The sequence below is a fragment of the Schistocerca serialis genome, chromosome 4 (assembly GCF_023864345.2).
Source record: "Schistocerca serialis cubense isolate TAMUIC-IGC-003099 chromosome 4, iqSchSeri2.2, whole genome shotgun sequence".
Lineage (NCBI taxonomy): Eukaryota > Metazoa > Arthropoda > Insecta > Orthoptera > Acrididae > Schistocerca > Schistocerca serialis.
Genome location: NC_064641.1, coordinates 526,014,586 through 526,037,858, shown reverse-complemented (window position 1 = coordinate 526,037,858; position 23,273 = coordinate 526,014,586).

Sequence of the window (23,273 nt, the reverse complement as noted above, 5' to 3'; positions counted from 1 at the left end):
GGGTACTGAAGACGTCACTTCCGGTGGGCTAGTTATATTCAAGATCACCACTGTGATCTGGACTTGGTAATATTAAGTGGAAAACGCATAATGCACCGGCGCAAAAGTTTGATACTCATGGGTTCATCTTCGCAGAATTATAAGACATACAAAAATAAGATGAGCAAATGTGGCTTATCACATACTCCTATAGACGTTGAAACGCGTTGAAGTGTTGGGTATAAGGAGTCTAAACTGGGTATCTGCGGCGAGGAAATGCTCGATTGAACGTAATAACGCACGAACATACCTCTAAAGCTCTCAAGAGATGTGAACTTAGACATTCCGTGTTGTGCTTTGTTGATTGCCACAAACAGATTGAGCCACTGGCGTCCATACTTAAGAGGGGCATACTATGAATTAATCGAGTATTCTCACAATTTCACAGAAAATATAGGCCAAATGGAGCCATGTATCAATATGTACTATATCGTTAAGTGAATACGTTGTGCACAGAGTGCCAGGAATAATACAATGAGGTCACAGAAGTCATGGATGAGCAACATGCGCATACACAGATGGCAGTACTATCGAGTACAAAAGGTATAAACCGATAGAGCATTGTTGGGGCTGTCATTTGTACTCAAGTGATTCGTCTGAAAACATGTCCCACGTGGGTATGGCCACACGACGGCATTTAACAGACTTTGAACACGGAATGATAGTTGGAGCTAGACGAATAAGTCGTTCCATTTCTGAAATCGTTAAGGTTTTCAATATTCCGAAATCCACAGGGTCGAATCTGTGCCGAGAATACCAAATTTCAGGCATAACAAGGGACAACGTAGTGGCCGATGGCCTTCACTTAACGAGCGAGACCAGTGGCTTTTACGTAGAGTTATCAGTACTAACGGACAAACAACACTGCCGGAAATAGCCACAGAAATCGTTTTTCACGAACGACGAACTTATCCATTAGGACAGTGTGCCGAAATGTAGCGTTAATGGGCTATGGCAGCAGACGACCAACGTCTACTGACTGGTTTGATGCGGCCTGCCACGAATTCCTTTCCTGTGCTAACCTCTTCATCTCAGAGTAGCAACCTACGTCCTCAATTATTTGCTTGACGTATTCCAATCTCTGTCTTCCTCTACAGTTTTTGCCCTCTACAGCTCCGTCTAGTACCATGGAAGTCATTCCCTCATGTCTTAGCAGATGTCCTATCACCCTGTCCATTCTCCTTATCAGTGTTTTCCACAAATTCCTTTCCTCTCCGATTCTGCGCAGAACCTCCTCATTCCTTACCTTATCAGTCCACTTAATTTTCAACATTCGTCTATAGCACCACGTCTCAAATGCTTCGATTCTCTTCTGTTCCGGTTTTCCCGCAGTCCATGTTTCACTACCATACAATGCTGTACTCCAGACGTACATCCTCAGAAATTTCTTCCTTAAATTAAGGCCGGTATTTGATATTAGTAGACTTCTCTTGGCCAGAAATGCCTTTTTTGCCATAGCGAATCTGCTTCTGATGTCCTCCTTGCTCCGTCCGTCATTGGTTATTTTACTGCCTAGATAACAGAATTCCTTAACTTCATTGACGTCGTGACCATCTATCCTGATGTTAAGTTTCTCGCTGTTCTCATTTCTACTACTTCTCATTACCTTCGTCTTTCTCCGATTTACTCTCAAACCATACTGTGTACTCATTAGACTGTTCATTCCGTTCAGCAGATCATTTACTTCCTCTTCACTTTCACTCAGGATAGAAATGTCATCAGCGAATCGTATCGTTGATATCCTTTCACCTTGTATTTTAATTCCACTCCTGAACCTTTCTTTTATTTCCATCATTGCTTCCTCGATGTACAGATTGAAGAGTAGGGGCGAAAGGCTACAGCCTTGTCTTACACCCTTCTTAATACGAGCACTTCGTTCTTGATCGTCCACTCCTATTATTCCCTCTTGGTTGTTGTACATATTGTATATGACCCGTCTCTCCCTATAGCTTACCCCTACTTTTTCAGAATCTCGAACAGCTTGCACCATTTTATATTGTCGAACGCTTTTTCCAGGTCGACAAATCCTATGAAAGTGTCTTGATTTTTCTTTAGCCTTGCTTCCATTATTAGCCGTAACGTCAGAATTGCCTCTCTCGTCCATTTACTTTTCCTAAAGCCAAACTGATCATCACCTAGCGCATTCTCAATTATCTTTTCCATTCTTCTGTATATTATTCTTGTAAGCAGCTTCGATGCATGAGCTGTTAAGCTGATTTTGCGATTATTCTCGCACTTTTCAGCTCTTGCCGTCTTCGGAATTGTGTGGATAATGCTTTTCCGAAAGTCAGATGGGATATCGCCAGATTCATATATTCTACACACCAACATGAATAGTCGTTTTGTTGCCACTTCCCCCAATGATTTTAGAAATTCTGATGGAATGTTATCTATCCCTTCTGCCTTATTTGACCGTAAGTCCTCCAAAGCTCTTTTAAATTCCGATTCTATTACTGGATCCCCTATCTCTTCTAAATCGACTCCTGTTTCTTCTTCTATCACATCAGACAAATGTTCACCCTCATAGAGGCTTTCAATGTATTCTTTCCACCTATCTGCTCTCTCCTCTGCATTTAACAGTGGAATTCCCGTTGCACTCTTAATGTTACCACCGTTGCTTTTAATGTCACCAAAGGTTGTTTTGACTTTCCTGTATGCTGAGTCTGTCCTTCCGACAATCATATCTTTTTCGATGTCTTCACATTTTTCCTGCAGCCAATTTATCTTAGCTTCCCTGCACTTCCTATTTATTTCATTCCTCAGCGACTTATATTTCTGTAATCCTGATTTTCCCGGAACATGTTTGTACTTCCTCCCTTCATCAATCAACTGAAGTATTTCTTCTGTTACCCATGGTTTCTTCGCAGCTACCTTCTTTGTACCTATGTTTTCCTTCCCAACTTCTGTGATGGCCCTTTTTAGAGATGTCCATTCCTCTTCAATTGTACTGCCTACTGCACTATTCCTTATTGCTGTATCTATAGCGTTAGAGAGCTTCAAACGTTTCTCGTCATTTCTTAGTACTTCCGTATCCCACTTCTTTGGGTATTGATTATTCCTGACTAATGTCTTGAAGTTCAGCCTACTCTTCATCACTACTACATTGTGATCTGAGTCTAAATCTGCTCCTGGGTACGCCTTACAATCCAGTATCTGATTTCGGAATCTCTGTCTGACCATGATGTAATCTAATTGAAATCTTCCCGTATCTCCCGGCCTTTTCCAAGTATACCTCGTCCTCTTGTGATTCTTGAACAGGGTATTCGCTATTACTAGCTGAAACTTGTTACAGAACTCAATTAGTCTTTCTCCTCTTTCATTCCTTGTCCCAAGCCCATATTCTCCTGTAACCTTTCCTTCTACTCCTTCCCCTACAACTGCATTCCAGTCGCCCATGACTATTAGGTTTTCGTCCCCCTTTACTTACTGCATTACCTTTGCAATATCCTCATACACTTTCTCTATCTGTTCATCTTCAGCTTGCGACGGCGGAATGTATACCTGAACTATCGTCGTCGGTGTTGGTCTGCTGTCGATTCTGATTAGAACAACCCGGTCACTGAACTGTCCACAGTAACACACCCTCTGCCCTACCTTCCTATTCATAACAAATCCTACACGTTTTATACCATTTTCTGCTGCTGTTGATATTAACCGATACTCATCCGACCAGAAATCCTTGTCTTCCTTCCACTTCACTTCGCTGACCCCTACTATATCTAGATTGAGCCTTTGCATTTCCCTTTTCAGATTTTCTAGTTTCCCTACCACGTTCAAGCTTCTGACATTCCACGCCCCGACTCGTAGAACGTTATCCTTTCGTTGATTGTTCAATCTTTTTCTCATGGTAGCCTCCCCCTTGTCAGTCCCCTCCCGGAGATCCGAATGGGGGACTATTCCGGAATCTTTTGCGAATGGAGAGATCATCATGACACTTCTTCAATTACAGGCCACATGTCCTGTCGATACACGTTACGTGTCTTTAATGCAGTGGTTTCCATTGCCTTCTGCATCCTCATGTCGTTGATCATTGCTGATTCTTCCGCCTTTAGGAGCAATTTCCCACCCCTAGAAAAAGAGAGTGCCCTGAACCTCTATTCACTCCTCCGCCCTCTTTGACAAGGCCGTTGGCAGAAGGAGGCTGACATCTTATGCCGGAAGTCTTCAGCCGACAATGCTGATATGTGACCATATCAGTTAGATTCTAGACTACAAGAAAACCGTGATCATGTCAGATGAGTCCCGGTATCAGTTGGTAAGAGGTGATGGGAGGGTTCGAGTGTTGTGCCTACCGTACGAAGCCATGAATCGAAATTGTCAAAAACCACAATGCTAGCAGATGGTGGATCCCTAATGGTGTGGGCAGTGTTCACGTGGAATTGATTGGTCCTTCGGTTCATCTTCGTTTGAAAATGGCTGTGTTCGGTTACTTCATGTTCTCAAACAACAACGAAATTTTTATGGATGAAAATGCGCTACGTCACCGAGCTACAACTGCGCGCGATTTGTCTGAAGAACATTCCAGACGACTGGAGTATATGGTTTAGTCAGTCAGATTATCTGTCATGTATCCCACTGAAAATTTATGGCACGTAATCGAGAGGTCACTTCGTGGACAAAACCCTTCAAGGTAGCTTCCGTAATTATGGACGGCTGTAGAGGCAGCATGGCTAAGTATTTCTGCATGGGGCTTCCAACAACTTGTTGACTCCATACCACACCGAGTTGCTACACTATGCCGGGGAGAAAGAGGTCCGATACGATGGTAGAAGGTATCCCATGATTTCCGTCATTTCATTGTATGCGTAATCAATTATTTTGGAGAATGCATTGCTCTCAGCATCCCTTGGTATGCTTTTATTACTCAATGGCTGTTATGGGAGAAGTGAAGGAACAGATTGTTATTGAAAGTGATCGGAGAAAGGAATTCGAGAACTGTTAAATAGTAATATAGAGCTTCTAACAGTTTTTATATTCAACAACAACGTTTTAGCTTGGCATAGGTATTTACTAGCAAGGTAAATAGATGAGAACTACACGTTCATTTTGCTAGATCATCTCATGGTGTTAAACAGGATACATTGGATATTATGGGGAGTACGAGCTGTCTGAAAGGGATCAAGTGACTGATAACTTCCATCGAAGTCCGATTTACAATAGAGTAGTTGCCAATCATTTTTCAACATTGTCAAGAAAGTACATTGCACTCCGTACGGTTTTTTCCAATCCATAATTATCCAATCTGTGCAGTTAGTTATTAGAGTAACGTCCTGAAGATTATATATTTTTGTTTCAGATGTTGAGAGCCACCAGATCTTCACTGCAGAACTCTTTATGGAAAGCACGGATGCCCTTACTAACTGTACTCCACAAATTTAATTAAGAGGCTAATTTAATCGACCAATCTATGTACTAGCCACATTTACTGAGGAAGTATAAATATAAATATCTGTGTTCTCCCCGGTACCAAAGTGTGTACGTGTCTAACATGTTGTCAGTAGAGGCTGAGCTCATGAACGGAATCCCGTTGCATGCATTCACGCCTGTATGAGTCATTTCAATACACGCTAATTAAGGTTTCTAGAAGGCAGCTCTTTTCAAAATACTGAGATGCACTGGAAGCTGAGTAAGTAAAGCAATAAAACACATGTACTTACTGCAACTAACGCTTTACTTATTTTTTTTACTAAACACTGACCTACAGAATTTTCCCTGACAAAGACAACTCAAACTTAACCTATTCATTTATTACCCACAGTATACAAGCACAACGCAATCTGACTGATATGCATTGACAACATGACTTCCACTAACAAACACAAAAGAATAGTCCTGAGCGCAAGAAATCCTAACAATAATATAAATCCTAAAGATATGAAATTAAAGATATATGAAACTACCTCCAACACTGTTAATTGCCTAAACTCATTTCAGTCACAAATCCGAATAGTGGAAACCCTATTCTTTTTCATAGGTCACTTACCTCACAGAAAATATTCATAACACGAACTGCAGCAATTACAGCAAGTAGCAAGAACTGCCAACTAAAACAAAAAAGATTCTAACTACTATAGACTCTAACTACTAGGATGCATATGGTTAGCTAAAAAAGATTTCATTGAAGAGCAAACAATATATTTAGAAAATTTTACCTTATTCATGTGAGATCAAGTTCCAACAATTATACAGTTGTCAATAATTCAATTGCCCAAACATTATCAACCATACATCTATCCTCATACATTTCCTGGCCTATTATCTTGTAAACGCTTCATTTCATCATCATCATCATCATCATCATCATCATTTAAGACTGATTATGCCTTTCAGCCTTCAGTCTGGAGCATAGCCCCCTTATAAAATTCCTCCATGATCCCCTATTCAGTGCTAACATTGGTGCCTCTTCTGATGTTAAACCTGTTACTTCAAAATCATTCTTAACCGAATCCAGGTACCTTCTCCTTGGTCAGCCCCGACTCCTCCTACCCTCTACTGCTGAATCCATGAGTCTCTTGGGTAACCTTGCTTCTCTCATGCGTGTAACATGACCCCACCATCTAAGCCTGTTCGCCCTGACTGCTACATCTATAGAGTTCATTCCCAGTTTTTCTTTGATTTCCTCATTGTGGACACCCTCCTGCCATTGTTCCCATCTACTAGTACCTGCAATCATCCTAGCTACTTTCATATCCGTAACCTCAACCTTGTTGATAAGGTAACCTGAATCCACCCAGCTTTCGCTCCCATACAACAAAGTTGGTCGAAAGATTGAACGGTGCACAGATAACTTAGTCAATTTCATCTCAATTTATAATAGATGTCGTACCTACACAGAGTATCCACTAAGAACATCATGTCCATACACTTCCCCGTCCACTCGCTAACTAATAGTCCATCCAACCACAGAATCCCTTGCCGAGGGCTCACAGCGCTGTCAGCGATGTTAACAAAGTCTATAGCGCAGCCAACTTACATTACTAAAAAGACTTCTTGCTTGTAAATTCACCCATCTGGCCCTAACCAACTACGTAAAGTGTACAAAATGTTGCTACTTACCGACGCACCACAGCCACAACCATTCTCGACACCACTAGCACTATGTTCACAGTCGACAGAGTCTATAGTGCAACAGTGTTAGAGAGATATGACCGTGCTTATGTCGCCAAAACTTTCAGGCATACATTGTATTAGCTCCAATAAGCAGTCGCCAAAGTATTTATAGCTTCACAGAAGCCGGACTGATGCACATCCACACACACACACACACACATACGCGTAATAATAAGTTTTAATGAGAAGAAAATCATTTATCTATTCAATTTACAACCAAGCCAGTATAGTTTAACAGGAGGCTCTCAATCAATCCGAAAACTGCTGCGCCGGCACGGTAACTCAGCGTGTTCGGTCAGATGGTTAGCTGCCCTCTGTAATAAAAAACTGAGATAATGAATAAATGACGAACTAAAACGGGTGTCTTGCGACGTCCGCTCCGAGCAGTTGCAACGAAAGAAATGAGACTAAAAAAAAGTGTAATGGCTATGATTATAGATTGTTGCATGGAAGGTCATGAGTTCAAAACTCATCTGAACAGAAACATTTTAATTTCTATATCTGGTTCGAGTATATTCTAGAACTATTCACAAATGGCAGGAATCACTGTGCTGGAATGTTCTGTAGCTGTATATATACCGTATATGTTCTGGCCGGAGGAAGTTCGCTACGCGCTCTTCTATGCGCAAGTGCTGAATAAAACTTCGGTAAGTGAACTTAGTATTCGTCATACAGCTACGTACACCTTCCTCTACGTGAAAATATTCTGGTGGAGGCGCTTGGTATTAGAACTTGTGATACCGCACATTATTGACGAGACAGGGGCTCCCATCAGGCCACGATAGAAACCCTGTACAAGACCATCAAGACTTTGATGAAGATAGTGACTGTCTCGCTGCACTCCAGGATCTCACTGTTGAGCAGAAGATGGAAGCCAAGATATATCATATTATACTTGCCTTAAATCGGTCAGAGGATGTGAAAGGACAATTTAAGGTAGTTAAGGGATTACTATGCAAGAAAAACTTTGATCCGTTTGGAAAGAAGTGGCTACCAGTGATTCCTAAACACATGAGCTTAGATGTTCTACAAAAAATTCCATAACACACGTGAGGCCGGACATTTAGGATTTATTAAGACATACGATAGGATCCGCAAGAGATTTTTCTGGACAGGTTTATTTTGGAGTGTTCGTCACTATGTGTCGCACTGTCGAGAGTGCCAGAGGAGAAAGGCAGTTCCTCAGAAACCACCTGGCCGACTCATACCAATTCCACCAGCTGAAACGCCTTTCCAGCGTATTGGGTTTGACCTCCTCGGACGACTTCCAACGTCTGCGGTGGCACTAGATGGATTATTGTTTGTAATTATTATCTGGCACGTTATGCCACTACAAAAGCCGTGAAAACAACCGTAGCATTCGCGGTAGCCAAATTGATCGTAGGAGACATTGTATTAAAACACGGTGCCCCATGGTCGCTAATTACGGATCAAAGGAAAGTTTTTCAATCGAATCTTGTGACAGAGATAAACCGTCGGTGCAACATTACTCATCACATGACGACTGCCTACCATCCGCAAGCTAACGGGCTTACTGAACGCCTCAATAAGATCTCGGCCGACATGCTATCAATGTTCGTCAATGTTGAGCAGAGCAACTGGGATGAGGTGCTACCTTTTGTGACGTTTGCCTACAACACTGCCAAACAAGACACCACAGGATTTACGCCATTTTTCTTGGTGCATAGGCGTGAGGCAACGACGACGGTGGCCACTGTGTTTCCGTAACATCCTGATGACGTGGACGACGACTACATCGGCCATGTGTTAACAAGTTGAGGAAGCTCGACAGTTAGCTCGACTCCGCACGATCCAGGCTCAAGAAAAATATTTCACCCAATCATATTGTCGCAGAAGATGCTGAGTAGCGCAGTTGCAGTAGTGTAGTGTCGATATTCTAGATTGTTGCATGGAGGGTCGTGAATTCAAAACTCACCTGAACTGAAATATTTTAATTTCTATATTCGGTTCGAGTACAATCTAGAACTATCCACAAATGGCAGGAATAATTGTACTGGAATGTTCTGTAACTGTATATGTACCGTATGTCTTCTAGCCAGAGGCAGTTCGCTCCGCGCTCTTGTATGTGCAAGTACTGAATAAACCTTCGTTAAGTGAAGTTTATATTCGTCATTCATCTACTTACACCTTCCTCTGCGTGACAGTATTAGAACTACCAAAGCGTAAAGATGTCGAGAAATATAACAACACTCTATGTTCTAAGAAGATTATGATGAATGTATATACAGGGTGACTCACTAACGATTGCCACTAAGGGTAACTCCAAAAGTGCGATGGGAGCTGAAACGTTTGTGGGACAAAAGTTGCAGTTGACAATGGGGGCCGTAATACGACGTTGGTTTTTTGTTGCCAGGGGGGTCGATTCAGAGATATGAAGGTCAACTTAGTTCTTATAAATAGGATGCTATAGTTTGATACTTATTTTCCAATAGAGGCTATCGAGATGAATCCAGTGATGTGTAAGAGTAAGGTCTATGAAGTTCAACGAAGGTCACAAATGTGGCATGAACGTCCATTTACAGAAGTTGTTCGAAGTTATGACCACTGGTATCAATGCAGTGCTGCATTCTTCATATCATGGACTGAGTGGTATTCCTTACCACATCGACACTTATCGAAGCACATGCTCTAACAATTCTCTTTCAAATATCTTCAAGTGTGACTGGAATGTCTTCATAAACAATGTCTTTTACGAATTCCCACAAGAAAAAATCCAGAGGAGTCAAGTCTGGTTAACGAGCCGGCCACGACACATCCCCTCCGTATCCAATCTAACGATTTGGAAATTGTCTCTGCAACTCATTTCTAGCCATCAGCGAAAAACGTGTCGTATAATCATAGTGATGATACCACATTCTGTTCCTTGTTCCGAAGGGTATTTCTTACAATAACAGTCCTAGTGTTTCTTGTGGTGTACTGCCTACCTTTAAGATTTCATTCTATCAAATAGGGGCCTATAATTCTGTCCTCCAGAATCCTACACCAAACATTCATTGACCACGGTCTTTAGCGTGCAACCTGCCGCAGCCAACACGGGTTTTCAGTTGCCTAATAATTCATGTTATGCAAATTAACACTTCCATGATTCGTGAAAGAAGCCTAGCCCGTAAATAAAATCAAATTAATAAATGTGTCATCCCTCTGAATCTGCAGTTGAAGCCATCGGCAGAATTTAATGCGATGCACACAATCCATATCAGTTAATTCTCGGTGGAGTCTGATGTGTTAAGAATGATATTTATTTCGATGTAGAACACGAACAACACTACTTTCGCTCATGCCAGATTCCCTTGCGGTTTGACGTGAGCTAACACAAGGTTCTCGAGCTACAGTTCCTCGATAGTAACTTTCCTTTACCGGGTATGTTGCCGATGCGTTAAAGATCCAGTTGTTCTCAGTTTATCATACACGTATTTAAATGCACGACTAGTAGGGTGAGAGAGGTGAGGATATCTTTCGGCGTATAAGTCTCCAGATCTCACTGAATTTTGTTTGTGTTTTCTGTAAATGAGAGCATGTCCCCTTCTTCTTCGAAGGAATACTTCATTCACATCGGTTGAATCGACGATACTAGTATTACCGTTCCTATTAGTGTTGTATTGTGAAACCGTCAAATGGTGTTTACATGCCAATGACACGTTAGATGGATACTATTTTCACGATATACGAGAGAGAATTGTCAGAGCATGCGCTTCGATAAGTGCCGAAGTGATAAGAAATACCACTTGATCCATGATAAGAAGATTGCACACTGCACTGATTCCAATAGTCATCACTTCAAACAACATCTCTAAATGAACGTTCATGCCACCATTTTGACCTTCGTTGACCTTCAAAGACCTTATTTTTACACATAACTGGATTCGTCTACATAGCCACTATCAGAAAATAAGTACCAAACTACAGCATCCCATTTAAAAAAAAAACAACGTTGACTTCCATATCACTGCCGCGACCACACCTAGCAAAAAAAAAAAAGTCATCTTATGGTCCCCGTTGTCCCATGCAACATTTGTCCCACAAACTTTTCAGCCACTATCATAATTTCGTTCTAGATCTCAATAGTTGGTGACTCAACATAATATGTTGTCGCAACAGCCACATGATGTTGCAGTGACATGTGTGTGTGTGTGTGAAATACAAAGGTACCAATCTGCTGAGGTCATCGTTCACTATACGTACACCCTCCTTCAACTAACTTATGCTAAGAACAACACACAGCCGTGCCCGAGGGAGGACTCGAACCTGCGGCGGGAGAGGACCAGCAGTCCGTGACATTGCGCCTGAACCGCGCGGCCACACCGCGCTGCTAGAAGTTATAGTGCTCAACGTTAGTTACAATTTAAACAAAGTTTGCTGCAAACATGTCAGGGTTGGTATGATGTCGGTCAGGAGATCCATCCCATCGTTGCATTTGAAAATTCACATTTAACTGACGCGAAAGTAATATTATTTGTCCGTGAATGGGATCGACTATGTGATACATCAATGCAAATTTCGGGTTTGTTTCATGGAAATGTCTGTCAGTAGCACTGACAGACCATACAATCACAATAGCGGACTTCCCTGGAACAGTTCAACTTTTTAAGTGCAGAGAGTGCGTAAACCTACAAGAAAAGAATTTTAAAAATGTAATGTACAGTCTTAGACATAAAAACTGACCGCCGGCCGGCCGCCACAGGGACTAAGTCCGAGTCGTTCACTTAAGGTGGCCCATAAAATTTACCGCCCCTGACAACTCTAAGTGCGGCCATCCACACAATCTGACAACACCGTAAGATGCGGAAGTGTTGGGAAAAAGAGTTGTCTACCTACTTCCGAGCTGATATGGACGTAGTGAGCCCGTGGTCTTGCGGTAATCTTCGTGCATTCTAAACTTGGAGTCGCATGTTCGCGTCCAACTGTAAATTTTTTTTTTTTTTTACCACATTTCGGTCTAAAGTTATGAGTCTGATTGAACATCGAAGACAATTCGCTTAACATTCTACCCACCCACAGTAACAAGTATTCTAGAAACAATTGCGCAGTACAGCTCGTGGCTGCGTCGCGATCGTAACAGCTTACGCTCGAGAGTTTTCTCGCGCTGCAGCGGCTACCGGCCACCGGCCAGACGCCACCCGCCTCCTGAAATCCGGCGCCGCCTATTTGAAGGCGGCGCCACGCTGTCAGTGTATGTATCAATGCCATTTTCGACTTTGAAGTTCTAGTTATAATCTTGCCGTTAAGCATTGGATTTTGCATACTTGAAAATCATGAACTACAGTTAAGCATTGTAAAATTGAGTCGCAAGTGGAAGAAGGTGTAACATCTGCAACACAACGTTTACTTTTGGTATAACAGAGGGGTGAATGTAGAGGAGGCAGCTGGAAAGATTTGGAGTGTGTGTGGAGCGAGTGCTTTTGGGAAAAATACGCCAGAAAAAGATATTCTTGTTTCAACGAAGATCATTCTGGCATGAATGATTTTCGACATTAAGGAAGTCTCGACTACTGATATATGTGACAATTACCATTTTACCATCATGCGACATTTGCTTTCAACGGGCAATGTTCAGAAGTCTGGTGTAGGAGAACTGTATGCTCTAATTCGTAACAACAAAATTCAACGGAGTGACTATTATTGAACGTCATCAGGTCGCTCATCGAGCATTCCTATGCAGTACTGTTACTGGCGACGTGTTATGATGCCCGTATCGTTAACTTCCTAAGAAGAAATGAAAGGCTGAGTCCCACCAAAAGATGTAGACCAGAGGAAAGAGTAGTGTGAACGTAATATTTTACATCTGATAGCTCCAAAAGTGTGTTTTGGACTACGAATTCTGCCCCAAGCTGTGTGTACAACACAGCTGGAATTTGTTGTCAACAACTGAGACACCTTTCGGTCGCAGTGTAAGAAAATCGAGCAACAAAACTTCATCACCTATGCTACTGCATGATAACTGAATCTGTTGATTTGAGAAACAAAACTATCCAGGAGATTGATAGGAAAGTCGTCTCTCAGGCAATTGTATTGATACGGAAGTCCTCTCTCAAGCACTTGTCCCTCTAGTCATATATTCGTAAAATTTTACCTTTCCCGCTCTTGATCGATCAACCGTCAAGGCAATTCATTTCTAAACGAAAATACACTTAAAACTACACTTGTTTAATGACATAGTTAGAACCAGTGGGTTTCTACGTGCGTAGAATTTGTAAACAACTTCAGGATTGTCAGATTGTTTTAGAAACCGTGAAGGAAAATTCAGCTGCTGATTATTTCCTCTTTGATGATTACTGTTGCGATTAGTGAACTAATGGAAAATGCAGTTAAAATATTCACTGTACTAATACAAATTAAATTCAGCTTACTACAGAAACATCACGACGGCAGTCTACCTTAATAAAGCATTAAGTGTCTGTAAGACGATTGAGCTTATTTTAACACGAATTAGCAGGATATTACAGACTTTTGACTTCGAAAAGATCTGTATTTACTTCATTTCCTGTATCATTCGCAAGTATTAAGAAAATGTGGCATTTCAACGATAAAATTATGTATTCACAACGACAAAAAATATCTCGGCAGAAAACAAAAGTGGCATTATGAAATTGGCAGTACCGTAAGGTTTTCGCTCTGACACTAAGAGTAACTGTAAGTAGCAAGACGAATTTTGGTCGAGCGGTATCTTACGATTCCCTTATTGAGTTTGTATCTGCCTGATTGTAGCTTTACTACAAAAGAATTACAAATCTGTCTTTCAGCGAGTCTCGAAAGGCGAACGAAAGCAGCTTGCACCTGGTAGTCAGACGTGTGCCGTTGGTCTAAGCGTTTCGGTATGTAGAATTTGTATAGATGATTTTTCTACAGGTTTTTTCTGTTACAAATAGAGAGTTGAATTCTCCCATTAGTATTTTCACGTCATCTTGGTGAATTTTGCTCATAGTATTTTCGAGTGTGTTCCAGAATTTTTTGACATTTTCGGTGTTTTTCTTATTTTCGATGTTGGTGGGGGCATGTGCATTGATGAGTGTATATTTTTACTGGGGTTGTGAATGAGCATAGTCATAAGTCGGTTGTTGATGGGTGTTATTTCTTTGACAGAGATGATGATAGGATCTGTGTTCGAGAGAGGCAATGCCGAAGATTGCTACGCCTTTCGCTACCTTTTGTTGTATTTTGCTCTTGTAGATGCAATGGTTTCCGTAATGCAAGGTTTCACTGTCAGTTAGTCGTGGTTCGTGACGAGCAAGGATGAGAACTTTTTGTTGGTCGAGATTATTTAGTTTTCGTGCTTGGATCAACGTATCGATGTTTAGTTTTCAAATGCATGTTTTCTGCTTGTAGGGATATTTACCAGAGATCTTCGATATTCTCTGCTGTGCTTACCTGGACTCCCCAGAATCCGAAAATCCAACTGCCACCTGTCGACAGCCAGGTTGTGTTCCACCTGGGGTAAAGTTGACTTTGCTTGAACAGTTCATGTTTGCTTGTGTTTCGTTGGTTTGGCTTGGGTGATACAGGACCGGACAGGAGCAGAGGGTGTTGAAGCCTTTGGAAGCAAATATTTTCAGCCGAGCGCATTGGGCTAACAGACGGTGACCAGAGTAGCGGTGATTTTCACTCATATGTGCGTGGATTTTGGGTTCAACGGATTGAGTAGCCGTTCAGGGTTGTGTTAGTATTTGGTTCACCCCAAGTATTTGATTTCCTCGGTACCACCCATATGGGGGAGGGTTTCCCCTATCGGACCCACGGGATTATTATTATTATTATTATTATCATTATAACTGTTGTTCCCCCTTAGGAGAGCGATTGAACTTGAATTCATAATTTCATCTTCGGATGTTTTTCTTCTTTGCTTCCCAAAACCTCCGCATCCTCTCAGAATACTCCTTCTTCCATTCCTCTGTCTATTTTTAACCAGGCTGACGCGATGTTATTTCCTCAAACTTCACACTTGTGATTTTATGCCGGCACTCGGTGCGATCTTCGAGATTTTTTATGTTGATCTGCTGTTGATCCCTCTGGACTTCCTTCAGCCATTCTGTGCCACATTTACTCCTTGTTATAATATTGGATAATTTCTTTGCTGTTCTGGAGTCTTCCATCCTATAGATGTGTGTATAAAATTTGGCTCGGCGCTTTCTGATTTCATCTGTTACTATGTTGATCTTTATATAGAGTTCGTTTTCTGGGCTCTTCATACAAATGCCATTTTTGTTGATTGGACCGTAAATCTTCCTGAGAATTTTTCTTTCCTGCTTTTCTATTTCCTCAATTTTTGAATGATCATCAATCACCATTGTTTCAGCTGCATAGATTGCTTCTGGAAGAATCACTGTTGTATAGTGCCTTAATTTTGCGTCTGTCGAAATGCACTTCTTCTTGTAATACGTCCATTTTAGCTTGTAGGCCTTCTGGAGCTTGGTGATTCTTTGTTCATTGGCAACTCGGTTTGATCTTGAGGACTGTATAGTTTGACCGAGGTATTTAAAATGGCAGACTTGTGCAATTTTATCACATTTTGTTATTAAAGGGGATTTATTTTCTGGCTGCCTTTCCATACATTGTTTTTTTTTCATAAGATATCTGTAGTCCGGTTTTTTTGTGAAATTACATGTAGTTATTCCACTGCGGTAATCGCTTCTGTTCTGTTATTGGTGACAATTGCAATATCGTCAGCGAAAGCAAGGCACTTGAATTCGGTTCTCTTTCTTGATACAACTTTGGATACCCGTTACGTGAGGTTCCCATTCCCTGATTATCTTTTCTAAAACAATATTGAAAAGGATTGGGGATAGTGCGTCCCCCTGTCGGACTCCAGATTTGATTTCGAAGGCTTCTGATACTTCGCCCATGAATTTCACTTTGGCCGTAGTGATTATTATTATTATTATTATTATTATTATTGTCATTATGTTATCAGCAAATCCGATATGATGAATCTTCCCACCACTGAAATAGAAGTGCATTGCTCGATTCAGTATTTCCATCACATAAATATGGGTTATAATTACGTTACATTGTTGTTAGTAGACATATTTCTAACTTTTTCTTAGGCAGTTGCTACCTGTTACTCCATCATAGGAATTTATGTGCGCAGACTTGTTGCAATACAGACGTTCAAATTATCCGATATCTGTAATTTCATTTCGATATCAGATCGTTCGAATCGGATTCAGCCAGTCAGGCTTAATGTGGATATCCGCATACGACTCTCATCATTTGATAGACTGGGTAAACCACATTCTTAATCGGACGGTTGAAACTAGATCACTTATTTATGACATGACCTGAATTCTTAAACACTGTGGAAAATGATAATACAATGTACTTATTACTAATATGTTATTTAAATATAAATATATGAACGAACGAGATAACAGTTTATTTACAGGAGCAGAGCCACATCCATCATAGCAGAGCAGTGCGAGATTGGTTTCAGAGCCAAGACAGGATAAAGCTGTTACCGTTTGTTCCACGATCACCGAACATCAACCAGATAGAGAATATGTGGGCAGAGGTAACAAGGTCATTGCCATGTGGACCTACAAATGCAAGCGACCTTTGAACGAATATCGAAAACGTATGGTGGGAAGTAAAACATCACGCTACACTGTTGACGACTTAATGAAATCAATGCCCCTACGCCTTCGAGAAATCTTACGTAATGATCGTGGGTGGGTTGCTTACTAAAAGTGTACTCGTCAACAAAACCCATGTGGACAATTATCTGATAGTCGGTCTAGCTTCGCTTTGTCGCAGCTCTTTAAATACAAGTCCATGTACTTTCAGTCTCCTCCTTACAATTCTTGCAATGCAAGGCAATTGAAAAAACTCATCCACTCGACGCCAACTGAGGAATTGACTGGTGCATGTGTTGTTTAACACACAGCAGTTATCACCCTCAATGGAATCAATGACTGATGGTGTGTGTGTGTGTGTGTGTGTGTGTGTGTGTGTGTGTTTTTCGTGTTCACGCACAATCTGAATCAATACTATTAATCAAACAGACAACCAACAATCTATATTGCTTCAAATATGAGTGTAAAGTATTTTAATGCGATGGGAAGTTACAAACGGAATTTTTACCCAACCTGCGACCTGCATATTACGCTAAGTAAGATGTATTAACTCCATAGTATCGTTAGCAGAGACAGTGCGCTCTTGTTGTCGAGGCTCGCGACAAGTGCAGCGATTAGCAGTGCCGAATGCCGCCGCGATTTGTTTGTGTTGACCGGGCGTGGACACTGCAACAGACGCTTCGCCATAAACAGAAAGAAATCACCTTGGCTCTGGCTGCAGTGAGCGGATATCACTGCCTGCGTGTTCTTACAGTAACCAACGTGAGACTCTACTCACAGGTGCCATGGAGTAATGGCAAGGGGTATCATGTCATTAGTCATCAGAATATTAACCAGTGATGAAATATCCACGCTATTTGAATCCCAGGAAAATAGGAACCTCCTCACAAAGGAATGTGAGGTGATATAAAAATTTATCCAACATACAAAAATTAACTGGAGGGCTTTGATGTATGCAGTAGTAGCACACAAGGAAATATTACCTCTTGGAAGCGTATATTTCATTTCCTCTTGTCTTATTAACGCCCTTGTTTTAGTGTGAAGTGAGAAAATAAACACGAAAAACTGAAGTTCATGAGAAGCGTATCAGTCATCTGCTCTTCTCGTATCATAACTTTGCTTTAGTATGAAGTAAAAAAATAAACAGTTTAAGGTTGTGAAGCATAATATGACACCAGATTCTTATCATAGGCGCTATCGGAAACGCAAAAATCAGGGAGCTGTCCATTCTTTTGTCCAACAGTCTGTCTCCTTCCATGCATTACTCCCGCTAGGAGATTCTTATTTAAGGACTTGTGGGCATCAAGTTCTTCAGCAGAACAAGCCTTGTGTTATTGTGCTAACTACGGTATGGAAAAATGCAACAAAGACTATTTCCCTTACAGCAGTGGGGATATTTGCAAATGTCTGTATTCTCCAATGACTGCTAGCTACCACAACACTGCACAGATACCATGCGGCAGGCAACACAACTGTGCGTGCACTTCAGACTTTCAGACTTCATTCAGAAAGACGTAAAGAGAAGGATGGAAATATCAAATTATTGTCGCTTTCCAATTCGTATTCAATCTAGAATGAGGTGTTATTAAGGTAGTTGAGCGTTATAGCAATTACACTTTTATAATTCCCATATGAGTATTCCGATAGCCAAAAGAACCCGTTAGTGTGAAACTATCGGGAACTGCATTAATATCAAACTGCAAGAACTTGAGACAATACGTGGACTCTTCTCTTCGCTGGGTGACCTATTACTGTTATTTAGGATTCTCTCCGTCCTAGGGGTAATGCAAATGGAACTTCAGAGGCACTTTCCGTTATTCTTGACAAACATCAGCAACTTGTAATCACTGCGAGTTACAACTGCGTTATGAAATGGCTCAGGTTGTCAGTAGTTGTGGTGGTGTTATGCTCTCAAACTGCTTACAGTAACGTTAATGGTGGCACACATAATTTAGCGCTGACTACCTATTTAAGTAAAGATAGTGTTGTGGCGTCGTCGCTTCTCTTTATTTGGCCTCAGCTTGAGTAATCCGATTTAACGAACATAGTACTCCATTCGTGGGCTGCTAATGATACAGTATGACTACAGAGACCATCGTGCGGGTATTACATTAACTCTGCAATGAATTGCTTAACAAATATTACCCTCAGCTATGCAGCTGGAATGACTCATTACACAGGTACTCTATGTCGCACTTGGTTAAGGGAGCAGTTCGCTGCAATCCTGCTTGTACTGTTCGTAAATACTTATCTGCTTCATAAATGGTTCAAATGGCTCTGAGCACTATGGGACTTAACTTCTGAGGTCATCAGTCCACTGTAACTTAGAACTACTTAAACCTAACTAACCTAATGACATCAGACACATTCATGCCCGAGACAGGATTCGAACCTGCGACCGTAACGGTCGCGCGGTTCCAGGCTGTAGCGCCTAGAACCGCTCGGCCACCCCTGCCGGCATACTTGTATACTGACCATTCGTTATTTGACTAAATATGAACTACAATCTGATTCGCATATATATGTCATTTGTTAGCTTCGGCACAAAGGAATCACCTACGTTTGGAAGCCGTTGAAGTCCCCTTACACTGATGGCTAGACAAATGTTCGCAACTCACCCCTATTGCCTCAAAGAAACACTTGCATCTTAAATATCGTATGACCGACGTCCACACTGTCACAGCGCGTTGAAATACAGGTAAGACGGCAGATGAATATTTGTGACCGACTGGGCTTCGAACCTGGACCTCCTGCTTACTAGATAGACATGCTGATCACTGCAATATTTTTTTTCTTAAAGTTTGAGATGATTTTCAGCACCACTTAGGCGGAGGCAAAGAGGGCAGGGGTCGAAGATCCGAGGCCCGGCCTCAATGCCTCCCCCATACCCGTCACTGAGCAGCTGCATTATTCCCATGTATTCGATGTTTGCAACCATATATACCTTTAAGTTGTGGAACAAAATTGAAGTAGTAATTAAGGTAAAATGAATTACAGATTGCCGCTTCCAATGGCGTGCGTTCCTTGTAGAACATAACTTATAACAGTGAAAAGGGTGACGGAAAAATACATAACAAACATTCATTCAGAAATATTTTCACAATTTAAGTTATTATGCCCTTAACCACAATCCGAGTTGGAGTCTCTCTTCAGTTACAGCTAACCAGTGCGCACCTATTGCACTATTGTAAGAACCGAGATGCAGTATTTTCGATTTAAAGTTTGTTAATTCGTTGTAAGGTCTTATGAGACCAAGCTGCTTAGGTCATCGGACCCTAAACTTACACACTCCTTAATCTAACTTAAACTAACTTACGCTATGGACAACACACACACCCATGCCGGAGGTTGGGCACTGTCGGGACACAGCAACCAACCTCTCTTCAGCACCTATCTACACAGGCTCTTTGTCAGACGCGGATTCCAATCTTTGCCGGATACCACATGCGGGGTCCCCACCCCCGGCTATTATTCCACTCGTTCGCGGCCACACTGTATTCCCGCTAGGGTTCGGACGATGTTGTGCGTCTACCACTAAAAACTTTCGATGACCCGTCGATATCCAAATAATTATACAGAATGTTTGAGGAGGAACAGTAAATATTGTAAGAGGTGGTGGTACAGACAAATTGCTGAAAAAATGCCATATAACCCCCTGTATATGGATATATGTGCGGTTTCTTGGTGTCTGTTCTTTCGGGAATGGCCGAAAGAAAAGACACTACGAATCCGGGTTCGAAACTGGTCAGGCACAAATTTTTATCTGACGCCGTTGTTCTATTTTAATGCGCATGACAGTCTGGACATTGTCCTTCAATCTTTAATTGATTAACAAGGCTGTCTATTTCGATTCGTAGTGTCTGTTCTTTCGGAAATGTCCGAAAGAACAGACACACACACACACACACACACACACACACACACACACACACACACACACACACACACATACATACAAATTTTTATCTTAAGTGCTATTCGGAAAATGTTTGGCAACTCATTGATAGTGCCGGACTGGAGCTGAATCAACCTACTCATTTCATTAGATGTAGTTGTAATTTTCTGAACAATTCCTGTTTAATAAGTGACAGCGACAGTGTCTCTCATCGTTTACTTTGTCGGAAACCTGCATCTCTATGCCCTAGCCTATACTATAGCAATGAGTGCTTGCTCACATTCTTGATACCTCACTGGAAGTGCTACTGCAACTGTAGCCAAAGAAGCAAATCCCACTGGAAAAGTATGTTTCAAATCAGATGGTTTTGCTCCTCCCGTACTGTCATTAAAAACGATCACAACGAAATCAAGTATAGGTATCCTCTGAAACCTTGATTTCATACTGTGGTGCTGTGAAGATGAAAAAAGTAGTTTTTCACAATTATCAGATGACATATGGAACCTGTCATATTTCATTAATTATGATTGCATTATTAACTGTTGATTCACAGGCGCTTTTCTGCCGCTTATTGTAACTGTTATTTGAATGTTAGAGCTGGAAGAATACAAACATCAAATTTTCGCCATATGGAATGTTCGAATTCACCCTAAGTCTTCACGTTTCGAATAAAGGCAGAATATCCGTTAGGAAAGCTGAGAACAATAAGCCAGGTGGATGTGCCAATGACAGTGATCTCAACAACAATATTGTACAGCAAATATACATTGCCAACTCAACCACTGGAGAAGCTCCAAAACTGTGAATCGCGTTTGGTTTCGGTCCGATTAAGTCAGTAAAACACAAATAATTGGAGCAGTTATTAATTTATGACATTTAGTTTGCATTCAGTGCATCGATGTGTTACAAGTAATTGCACTCTAGCCCCTAAACCTAGTTACAGAAATGCGAATAAGACTCATTGACATATAATGAGGATCTTGCGGCCCTTGCCACCCGCAACTTCGAAACGAAGCTATAGTCACTTCCGAGGTCACTCACAGAACACATCAGCTCGTATCCATCCTGGCGGTATAACTGAAACTTGGCAACAGCGCAGAATATGTTTGGCAACTCTGTGACCGATGAGTTACTCCCTTGATGGCACAGAACTATCCTGCTAAATTCACTTGTTATTATCGTGTCATTTTAATTTAATACTGAGTGATTTTCGCTTGAGATGTGACAAGAATATCAGTTAATCCTTTTGAGTCCACGAAAGTCGTTCCACATGGGAAATACAACTACTGTCGCCTCTTATGTTGCGGTTTATTTGCCATAGCGATTACTGGGTCAATAAGTAAGTGGAAGATACCGCGCCTGTTCGCTAGCTCCTAGGCAAGATGTGTTGGTGGTCTGTTGGATTGGTGATAGGTTCCTAGGATTATGGTGTGGGTTCGATTCCAACTTCTACCAATGATTTTTCAGTCTGCCGCCGGCAGTGCTGCGAGGCGGTCACGCGCCAGAGCGCTGCGGACGAAGCGCGTACGGTGTGTTTCTGTTTACTTCGACCGCTGTAAGTGCCGTTTTCCCTTCTAGACCACCATGGCGCACAACTATCGGAAGAAGACATTACGTTTCAACTTTTGTTCCGACTTCGCCCGACCCAAGGCCCTGGAGGTAGAACGATTTATTCGCGATGAAGTTAAAATACCACCAACGGATCTAATTGGTATCCACTTGTCCATAGTTAGCAGTACCGTCTACGTCAAAATGGTCAACGATGCGGCGTGCGACAAGGTGCTTCAAGAGGAAAAACGTGGACTGCGCTTCTGTCATTCCGACGGCAACGTCGGACCCGTTACCGTCGATCACGCAGGTCTCGGCACACGGACGATAAGGATCTTAGAACTGCCGTTCGAATTACCTGCAGACGTCGTCATCGAGGCGCTCCGTCCCTATGGCAACGTCCTGGAACATGTTGCCGAACGATGGGTACAATTTCAAACCTATCCCGTTTTAAACGGTGTTCGACAGGTTCGCATCGAGTTGCAGAAACACGTGCCTTCCTATCTACGTATCGGAGGCTGCTGCGCCATTATAATGCACGACGGCCAACCTCGGACCTGTTCCGGTTGCGGGAAAGAAGGCCACCTACGGTCTGAATGCATTCAACGACGTGTCGCGCAGCTCCCGTTGTCGGAAGCCGTTACACCCACGATGACCGCCCTACCGGTCACTTACGCAGCGGCTCTCGCCACGTCTACAGTTTCGTCCAGTCCGTCGCCCGGTCCTTCCGATCGGCACGTCCCACCGTCCCAGTCACCTATGGACGGTGCGGACGTCCCACCTGACAACCTTGCCGCCGAACAGGCTCCCGCACCGGACGCTGAGGAGAACAGTACTTCTTCAAAACACCTGTTTGACAATTTAATTGTACCCACCGACCCCTTCGAACCAGGGCGACGCTCCTCCTTGCCGTCGTCCGACACTGAGGAACACGTGCGCAAACAACGCTCGCCACGTAGGCGCAAACGCCGTCGCCGTTCACCAACGGGCTCTCAAAGCGTCGCCACCCGCGACGACGAAGACGGCACCCAACCAGCCGGCATTTCCACACGGAGGTCGGCGGACAACTTCCACGATGAACAAGACGTTTCGCAGGA